This window comes from Delphinapterus leucas, chromosome 7 (assembly GCF_059928025.1).
Source record: "Delphinapterus leucas isolate spDelLeu-1000000601 "Yukka" chromosome 7, BTC_Dleu_Yukka2, whole genome shotgun sequence".
Lineage (NCBI taxonomy): Eukaryota > Metazoa > Chordata > Mammalia > Artiodactyla > Monodontidae > Delphinapterus > Delphinapterus leucas.
The window spans coordinates 19,302,844-19,314,174 of record NC_143135.1 but is presented as its reverse complement, the minus strand read 5'-3'; positions in this window follow the sequence as shown (position 1 = coordinate 19,314,174).

Below are 11,331 nucleotides of genomic sequence, written 5' to 3'. Positions count from 1 at the left end.
CACTTCAAGTCCATTTTAACCTCCATCAGAAACTTTATTCTTTGCTTCTACTGACAGTCTGTAGGGTTTGCCATTACATAGGATAAATCTGCCTGTGGTTACTAAAGCATTTAGATTGGCAGTTTCCAACTCTAGTGTATATCAGAACTATAAGGGGATCTTTAAAAAAAAAAAAGCCGCTTTGACTCCACCCTAGATCAGTTCAATTAGAATCTCTGAAATACACATGGAGCTTGAATATCGCTATTTAAAAAAATCTTCCAAGGAGCTTCTAATGTAGTCAGAATTGAGAAAGGCTGAGTTAGTTAGACAGTTAAGTGGGAAGCAGAGGCTATGGATAGAATCTTTATGGGAAAATGATCTGGATAGGAGCTTTTCTTATCTTGGATTACTAGGCCAAGAAGTTCATTATTCCACAAGGAGATTTGGAACTTGCTCCAAAGCACTTGGAAGATAGATTGAAAGTTGAAATATATGTCAAGTCAGAATCCTCAAAATGTTAGATATTAGATTTAGTGAATTTGGGGCACATTTCAACTGGCCTGCCAACTTTCAATTGCTCTGCAATTATTATCCAAAATGTACTTGAAACCAGCTTAATTTATTCTTTTATCTTCTCTTTGATGTAACTATAGATGGAAGTAGAATGCAATGTAATTGTGTTATTTCAGACAATAAAACAAATCATCTACCACAGGGAAGTAATCAAGCCATTTAAATTTGTCATGGTTGCCTGAACACCTGTCGTTTTTTATTTTTAGGCCTAACTATATCCCCCTAATAATTCTAGTTGAAAAGGAATCATCAACACAGCAAAGTAAATATTTCTTCAAGAAAATAGCATTTAACTGAAGCGTCTAATCAACACATAAGCTCAGCATAGAATAGTATGAAAGTTTCTAGGGAATACTCACATTTAAGAGGCATTGGCTTTATTCCTTTCTTTAGAAAAGGAAAGCCTTCTTGATCAAAACCTATTTGCTTGTTTTCTTTTGATAATGAGATTCTTGTTAATTCCCTTTGAAGCAGTGAAAAACATTGAAGGTGGTAATAAATTCTGCAACCAGTGAAGCACTAAAGGCATCTCAAAGACATTATTTTCAGTCATGGGCAAGGGTCCAATGCAAAATTTTACTTATGCATAAATAGAATGCTGTTTCAACCTGTAATATACTAATGGGCAGTGTAGAAATCGGATAGTGAAAGAAAGTTCTAAACAATGCAGATATGGGACTTCAGAGTCAAACTATTACAATTTATTTAATACCACATAAGTGATTGCTTATGCTTGCAGAGACTAGTTTCTATGTCCTACACCAGGGGTTGGCAAACTATCTGTGAAGAGTCAAATGGTAACTATTTTAGACTTTTTGTTCCATATGGTCTCATCTGCAATTAAACTCTATCATTGTAGTGTAAGAGCAATCATAGACAATAAATACATAAATTGATGGGCTTCTCTGTGTTCCGTTAAATTTTATTTGCTAGCAGTGCTCATTGACAGGTGGGTAGTAGTTTACTGACCCTGATTCAAATAAACTTTTTTGAAAGTGAAATTCTGCCTCTTGGACCCACATCACTGAATTGGAGATTGATTCTACACAGTTGGCAAGATTTCTGATGAACCTGTTGCTTTCTGGTCAGTTGATTTGAGATTTCCAAAACTTTCTGCTAGCATATTTTAGAAAAATCAAAGGATGGGATAATGCTAAAAGGAAATTTGGCAGAAAAGAGGCCACATTTAAAATAAGTGTGGGGCTTTTAAGGTCGCTTCTAACCCCTTAAAAACTGAGTAAAGAGTAGGGAGACTGTTTGGGCAACACTAACCACAAATTATATGTAAGAGTTTGAAGCCACGAAACAAAAATAGCTAAGTTTTGCAAAAGTTTCCTTTAAAATTAACTGACACATTTCTATGGTGTTTGGTAACTGGCACACTCCTTGTACTTCAAAATGCTTTGCATTTTCATTTGTGACAACTTTGTGTTTTAGTATAATGTAATCAAATTTTCCATTTCTCAAGGACCACACCTCCAGAATTTAGAGAAAAACACAGTGAACTCAAAATTCTAAAACTGCATCATGTTAGACATTTTCTAAATGTCTTCAGACTGAAAACACACTGCTTGACAGAAATATGATTGAGGCCAGGAGGTGAGATCCCAAGAGCCCAAATTAACTCAGCTCTGTAGAGTAAGCTAGTCCTTAGAAGTATCAAGAAGAGAGAAGGACTTGGCATAGACTTTGCAAAATCATAAACTCTGCTTTTTAAATTATTCCTTTTACATCCCTAATGGATTTCTTCAGGGCCACATTTTCAAAGTCTCAATTTCAGGTCACTGAAAGGGTTCTGTAATGCTGAAACGCATTTCCAAGACACAGAAATGGTTTAGGACCAGAGTTTTTGTGTGTGATTAACTTTTGTGGGGCATATTCCCTTTTATGGACCCGTAAAAGAGAGGCTGAGTGAAATTAAATTATATTATTAACTGCTTTCTTTGAGGAACTTATTTATCAAACAGGATTTAATAAAGCAGTCTTTTTTATGTAAACAACAAATGTAGTGGTAGAGTGCCTATTCCCCAAAATAGGAATTGGGACAAGAGGAATAAAAAGGATACACAATTCTGGTTCTAGTTTTCCCTTTCTGGGGTGGAATCTTCCAACTCATCCCTTATTTTTCTCAAAACAAACAAACAATAAAACATATCACTTAGTCTTAATAATGGAGGCAATTGGGAAAGTTGAGGAATACAAAATCAAATTTGTGAACCTGAGTGGTCTGAACTGAGAATTCAATAAACGTTAGCTATTAAAATTTTTATTAAAAGCATAATAATATTAATTATTTTTATCAATAATGTAGATACACAAATGACATATTGGGAAAGAACTGTTTTTCTCAGAAGGAAAAGAAAAATAAAAGAAAATATATGTAAAATAATGTAGCTTTAAAGTCAAAACCATCGTATCTTCACTATTTTGAATTTGTCTGAAACCAGTACACTAATCGATAAAGAAGTAAAAACACACTATTCAGCTTTCTCCTCTGAGGAGTTTAAGCTATGAAACTGCTAGAAGAGGAAAACAACTCTTCTATGCATTCACTAAAACTTTCTGTCCCTTAGCAAAAAAAGAAAGAAGAATATGGGCATGGGAAAGCAGCACATGGATTTACACTCACACACACACACGCACACAAATATTAGAGTCTTGCAATTGAAAAGAAGTAAAAAATGTATGGAAATTTGGAACCCAAAAATAAAAGCTAAAATATTATAACCAGTGATTGGGTGGCTACTAAGAAAATAAAAATATTTGAAATTGAAGACCTGTATAGTTGCAACTAGAACAGATGCAATGGTTTGATGATATTCTGTCATTCTCCTTTAGGCTGATATTTCGATTCCATAACTTTCTTGACTGGAACTCAAGGACAAATGGGTAAATCTAATACAAGGCGACTTGATCCAAGGAAAGTATGGTTAAATAATAATACTTGTGCCAAATGCTTAAAGGAAGCTTATAAAACAAATATTTTAAAATGTAAGACATTTTCCATAGCCATGGAATAGCTGGACAAAAATTTCCAGGTATCACATAAGATAAAGAACCATAAAAAGCATTTGTTTTGCAAACATGTTTGTGGTCATGTTTTTAGGATCAATGAATAAAAAGATAAACGGTAAAAAGAAAAACTTAATACATATATTTGTTTCATTGGATACAGAGTTTAAATGCTTAATGAACCTTAATTAATCAATTAAAATATGGAAAGTAAAGATCATCAACTCCAGGCAGGGAATCCCTCTAAATTCTACACTAAATTTTCCATTTTGTGACACACTAAGAAGGCATGAAATGAAATGATGATGGACTTCCATGGATGCATGCTCGTAAACATCCAAAGAACCATAAAGAAACTAATGGAGAGTTCAAACCATTAGTATTACGTTTATAGACTGAGGCTGTAATTTTTCTAAAGACCCTATGTCTAATTAAAAACTCCTTTTTCCTTTTTGCCTCTACTGTGTCCCCAGTTCTAACAATTATCATCTTGATCCAGGTGATGTTACCTGCTCATGATTCTTGATTTTTTTAATGGTCTAATGGTTAGCACAGAAATATTTCACTCTGATCTGCACCCCAAGCATGGCAAATCCAGGCATCATGACTCAGCAAAAAGGATCCGAGTCTCCTTTTCTAAATGTTACTTATTAACGCAAAAGTCAATTATTATTGTGTGATAAATACATCTTGCTGTATATTGCTAAGCCAGCATGAACAGATAACTTGTAGATAATGTTTGACTGGAAAATAAATTAGAAATCATCGTCATTTACTTACCAATTTAATATCATTTCTCTTGGAACAAGTACCCCAAATTTTGAAAAGCTTTCAGATCCTTAGATTAATAATACATGTGATGAAAATAAACATTAAATGAGAGGCCCTTGAGGTGGAAGAGGTGTATTATAGTACTTCTTGTCTATGCCTTGGTGTTCACAGCAAGATGGTTACCTGCAATCTGGTCCCTAGAGGTTTCATTCATTTCATATTGGAGCTTCCACTTCCTTTTTTTGAAATTATCTTCTATATTCTACTCACAACTATAAAAGCCTGCATCCCTCCCATTCACCACAATTCTTATCTTACTACATTGGAAAATGACAACCGTGCTCTTTTGCTCTGAGCTACTATGACATCAATTAATAAGTTATTTGTTAGGTGATAACCTAATTTCATTCCCATAATGGACTCCGTAGTATTTTGAATTTCATGTTCCATTGTTCTTCCATTAAGTGCAAATTTTATTACTTCATTGTATATCAAGAGATGAAAGAACCTCCTAAAATGGATTAATTAGTTATTCAGGAAACTTATCAAAAGTATCTGTTTCTTGTTCTCTCAAAATGTTGTGAATTATAAACAAGTCTGGATATAGAAGTCATGAGTCCATGATTCCTCAGGAAATTTTATCTCCCACTAATAGTGGTCCCCTCATGTGATATAGATAAGAAAGTACAGCTAATTTTTTAAAATCTAAGGCATTTTCCTGTCATTTCTTCAAGCCTAGCTAGATTGGGATTGATAACCTCACTGATTTACCATTTCATTCTCATAAATTAATCATTCTGATATAAATGTCTGTCCATATGTATTTTTCTTTTCCATGGGTACCTTATTGCCTATGAAATAAAGTCTAAATTCTTTAGCAGCTTCCCTTGTCCTCTGTCTTCTTCTCTTTCTAGTTAATATCAATCACCATGAATCTCTCTACTACCACTTTTCATTTCAAATTCCCTCAAAATAATCTACGCCATTGCCTCCTGCCCTGCTGGTTAATCTTCTCCCTCCATGGTAATACAGCCTCCTCTTCCCTTTTCACTGCACTCACACCAACATATACAATCATTCACTAAAACTCTTCTTGCTAGAGCGATCACTAACTTCCCAATTCCCAAATTCAGTGACTATTTTTAAATTTCTTAGATGGTTATATTTGTATTTATGCCCTTTGTAAAACTCTATTTGTCTGACTCTTGTAAATCTCTTCTTCATTTTTTTCTTCTTTATCTTCTTGTTCATCTGCTTCTTTAAACCTCAGGAACTTAACCCATGCCAATTTCTGTTTCAAAGGCTCTGCCTTCACCCCTCCTTGCATGGTAGAAATTCATTCTTCTCTTCTCCCTTTAAAAGACACTACTATAAAGAAGCCTCCCAGGCTAGAAAAAAGTCCCTCAATTATCTGATCCTGAAATTTTACTTGATAGCACTTACCACAACTGTAATTAAACAATTATTTGTCCTTTGTCTTCCCTTTTTAGCCTGAGACTTATCTTCAAAGTGATAGCACCAGGGTCTAGCATAGAGCCTGGCACATCATAAAGACTCTAGGTATATTTCTTTAATGGATTTTTGAATAAATAATTTTCTCTTCCTTGCCACACCTGTCAAATGTTGTTATTTCTCACAGTCCTATCCTTTACCCACTGAGTACTGGGTGGTCCCACTCTCTCACTTTTCACTCTAAATTTTATATTGATTACAGAAAGATAAATATCGCTAGTCCAGAAACCCTTCCTGCTGGAGAACTCTACTTGGATTTCTCATCAGTATTGTAGAACCAAACTGAAAGGGAGTCACTTATGTCAAGGACAAAATGGAGACAGCCAACACAAGGCACATGAAGAAAACTTAACCTAACCTTACAGAAATTTACAGGTCTATTCTAAGAAGTCAGCAGAGATTACCAGCCAATCTCCAAACACTGAGTCTGTTCACACCATCTCTGAACTTGTTCACGTGACTCAGTTACCCTAATCCAAAAAGATAAAAAGAACAGTAGGCAACCAATCAGCCAGAAAAGCCAGATAAGTTTCACATTTACCCCATAAAAATCCCTGAGTCTGTGCGCAACTCAGAACTTGAGTTTCCCAGCTTGCAATTTGAAAGCCCTGCAATAAACTCATCTTTCCACTTTGCATTATTCAGTGTGCAGATTTTGGTTTTTGACAGTATTCGAACTTCATATATCTAACACTTAGTGAAGATATAACCTTCCTCCCCTAGCCGCTCCCCACCCAGAACAGCATGTTCTACCTCAGCTGCTAACTATAAACATTATTTTCTAACCCTCACCCACCTCCATATTTCTACTAGTTAACAAATCTAAGAAATCTGGACTCCCTCTCCTCTCCCACCATCCAGCGAGAAACCAAGTCCAGATAACTCAGCTTGATTTTTTTTGTTTTTTTAATTGGACGCTTCAACACATCCCACCTATAGTTTCCATTAATCCTCTCTTCACTGCAGTAATGAAGCACCCTCCTTAATTTTTCGTCTTCTGGCATGCAAGCAACCTATCCAAAACTCAAACCTGAGTCCACTCAGTTACTTGACAATGTTAATACTTCATCATCATCTATAAGCTAAATTCAACAGGTCAACAAGCTCTACAAGGTCTTTAATCATTGTCTTAGTTTGTCTTTCGCAATCTCCAAATTCCCTGTTTTGCTCCAGCACCATCAAACCACTTGCATTTCCATCATATGTGATGTTGCTTGTTCCTTGACCTTGCTGTACATTGTGATGGAAAAGCTGATGGATCCCCTCCTTCTACCTGGATAACTCCTGTTCATCTATTAGAGCTCAACCCAGGCTTCACTTCATAAAAGAAGCAAATGTGATTTCCCCTCCCTCAACCACACTGCCCAGGTCTATTGCCTTTATCTCTGCTTATATTGTATGCACTGTCTCTTCCATTAAATACATCATATTACATTTGCAATACTGTAACACAGTACTCCTTGAAGGCAAAGACCGTTCTTATTCTTCATATTTCTGACAAATTTACTCATTGCCGGCAGATAGCAAGCACTCAATGAATGTTCACAAATGAACAAATAAATGTATTTAGGAATGAAAAGATACTGAAAAGGGTCAAAGATTTAAAACTAACCACTCATGCCATGTTAAAAAGTCTACAACTAAGGCCCTATTCTCAAGTCTATCACTCATGCCTTTATATGGCGAGACAACTTTCCCACTGTATTTCAGTGCTGGTCCATATTGACCATTAATTCTCTCATGTACCCATCTATTTTCTTCTGATATCTTCACTTTGGCTGCATTCGTTGTATATTAATGGTAATGCTTTTATTAAGTATGAAAAATAACTAATGAAAATTGAAGGATGGATGCTTAAATTTCTCAGGAGTACTTGGTTGGTTAATTATTTTTTTTAAATTCAGGATTGTTCACTTGAGACTCCAATTTTCAAAAGTTAAGCCTCTAGATTTTGCGGGTATGCCTTATGTTTTTTTCTCTCTTTTTTCTACTTCGCAAGCAAAAAATTATTGCCTAGTGTTTACCTCTTAAGTAGTTTAGACAGCTTTAGTGTGTTGTATTCTACGAAAGATAAATATTGACTTCAAGAAAACAGTTTATATGTTTTCATGTAAACAGTTTAGTGTGTGTATTCTAAGAAAGATAAAAGTGACTTCATGAAAGCAGTTTATACCTTTTCATGTAAGTACAACAACTGAGATTGTTAAACGGGATTTTTTTTAGTGGAAAGGGATTGGAACATGATTTTTTAGCTAATGTGTTTTTCATAAGTATATCCATCAATGACATTTGATTGGAATATAAAAGTAAATCATAATGCAACCTTAAAAATAAAATACCTAAACCTGATTGATTATGATAAAACTAGTTTGATTGATTCATTTTCATCTTTGAATGCCAGCTGATCTATAATGCTTTCCACCTGAAGTGCCTCTGTGAAATTCAATATGTCAATATTCAAACATTGCCATATTAACCAATCCAGTGCTTCAAAGGCATTGGCCTACCCATTTCATTAGTCCATTCGAAGGGACAAATAAGACTAACACCCAATTACCAAATTGTATCCCCAAAGAGGAGCCTGTTTTCCAGACCATGACCTACTAGAACATAAGAGGTGAAATATTCTGAGGAGACTGTTAACAATTTTCTATTCTGAATAATACATGTCATTGCTAAATCACCTGTAAACTACAATTTTCTTCTTTCACTCTTAGTTTTCTAATTTTTGTGCATTGGAAAGAGTTTAATTTCTTCATCTCTAAAGTGGAGATAGTATTTACTTTATAGGGCTTTGTAAGGACTGGAGAAGATGAGTGTAGATAAGGTAACTATAGTAACATGATCATTGCCATCCCCTGACAATAATTCCTCCTGGAGGGCAAGTTGTGCCTTCTGTACTTCTGTTGCACTCTACAGAGTGCTATCTGGAAACTTTTGTAGGGAATTTGACATTACAAGCATTTGTTCTTGTATGACCTTGCCCAACTTAGAAGCAAATGTTCTGGCCACTGCTTATTAATGGCCAATGTTATCTGGCATTGCCATTAACAATGAGCTAAGAACATTAATATGAATCATGGAATCAAGGTGATATTACCAGATGATAAGTTTTGTAGGAGGGGGGTGACCAACCATTCTGGTTTGCCTTGAATTAAATGGTTTCTGGGATACAGGATGTCCACTGCTAAAACCAGAAAAGTCTGGGCAAACCAAAGTGAATTGGTCATCAAATCACATAGGGCTTAACTTTGTTTTGTTCACTGTTGTATAACCAGAGTCTTGAATACGGCCTGGAATTGAGTAGGTTTCTCAAATGATATTCACTATGTGCATGAATCCATTCCAACATAAAAATAATCTATGTTTTACACTTTTACCATTTACTTTTTTCCCCCAGTGATTAGTTTTCTTTCTATTTTATGTTTATGGCTTCAAAATATTAATAGTTCTACATGCAGACAAGTGAACTATTCAGGGAATATTTAATTCATTAATTAAAATACAGTCACATACAATTCTTTCTAGGCTCAACACATAAGAAAACAGGTGAAAGCACTTTCTGAGCTATAAAGCACAGAGTTTTTATTTTTGAATTATCTTATGAATACCTAATGGTATCCCACTAATTTCCACAAGCCCAGTTTATTTCTGACATTAATCTAATTGTAGATTTTTACACCTTAACATCAGTGCTTCCTCTGATTACTAATATGATTTTTAAATAACTATCAAAAGTCACTTTCAGTATTTATTACAAATTGAATTTTATAAGAGTTTAATGTTAATGTCAATAAATTGAAACGATGTTGGCCAATAAATGAGATTTTTATCTCTTTAGCATATACTGTCTGATGAATAACCTATATATATATATTGGCATCTGTCTTTCATAGGAAGTTGGGTAACAAGTTTACTTTCATAAAATTATATAGATATAAATATATATTCTATATCTTTTTAAGCATTTTTCAATATTGTGAATTTCCTGCTTTCTTCCTTTTTCTTCAAGGTAGAAGTTACATTAATCATAATAAAATATCAGATCTCTTAAGTGGAGTTCAAGAATAGAAATAAAAATAGGCACCACTCCTACAGTGCCTAGGAAATAATTTATTCACCTATATGAGTTGCTCCCAATATTGACAGGATTGAACTCCAGATTGCATAACTAAATGTTGTGTAGAAGTGACAGATTCTCATTTTATAGTATTTCTAGAAAACTTGAAAACATGCTGAGGAAAGAAAGTCAGGGAAAAAATATACTTCCACATAGAATAAAGATATTCTATTCTATTAGAATATCTATATTCTAATAGAGTATTCTATTTTCTATTCTAAAAAACCAAAGTGCAATTGAGCTCATAAAGGCTAGTGTTAACTTTTTAAGAGTGACTTATTTGCAAGACTCTTGAAAAACTTTTAGGTGAGAATACATAGCTACATGACATTTTTATGGTCAGAATTAACAAAAGTTCATTGTTTTTTAAAAGTTCGCTTATGTTAAGAAATATCTTTACGAGCATGAGTTAGTCTGCTTGAGAGCTGTTGGAAAGAGAAACTTTATTACTTCTCTCTTTCATTTTGTAAAACTTTATTTTTTTTAAAATAGAACTAGCCATAGGACAAGGAAGTCCAATTCAACATTTGACTTTTGAGGCATTTTACAAATTCTGTTATAGTTAATTATTTTCATAACGATTCCATTAGTAAAGAAACCCTTGATTTCCGTAGTATTACAAATTATTTGATTTAAAATTTTATAGTAGCTACCATAAAAAAGTATATACCAGAAAATACATCATAATTACTCTTGTGTATGTTTTAATATATTTAGTTCAATTGAGGCTTCATTTATTTTTCTTAGAATTATACACTGTACAAAACTAGCAACTGTGTTTAAACAGAAATTAAGTTCCACTTGGGGGACTTCCCTGGTGGTCCAGTGGTTAAGATTTCATGCTTCCACTGCAGGGGACGCGGGTTCCATCCCTAGTCGGGAAACTAAGATCCCGCTTACTGCGCAGTGTGGCCATAAAAAAAATAAAGAAGAGAGAGAAATTAAGTTCCAGTTTATTTTTATCACTTTTAACGTGGGACTAAGGGCTGCAAAGTAAGGAGATTTACTAACTGTCATTCAGAAGCCTTACTGATATATAGACATAATAGATGGTAGGGATTCCCATAATGGATGGGCTTCGGTCATGATCTCCTAGGGCTGAGCTGGGTGGATATTCTGCTAAGTTCCCAGGGTTGCAGAACTTAAATCAGAATGGGTTTTGTTGCCACCACACAGACCAGCCCCTCTCCTTCAGACAGCGTTGAATCTTCTCTTTTACCCGAGTAAAAAGCCATATATTAACTACTTCTGCCAACCAGATAAAGATGGGATTGACGCCATTGGGACAAATTCAAATTCAGCATCAAATATCTAATAAAAGGTAGCATTAATAACCTGAAAAATGAAATGAAATTACTGGG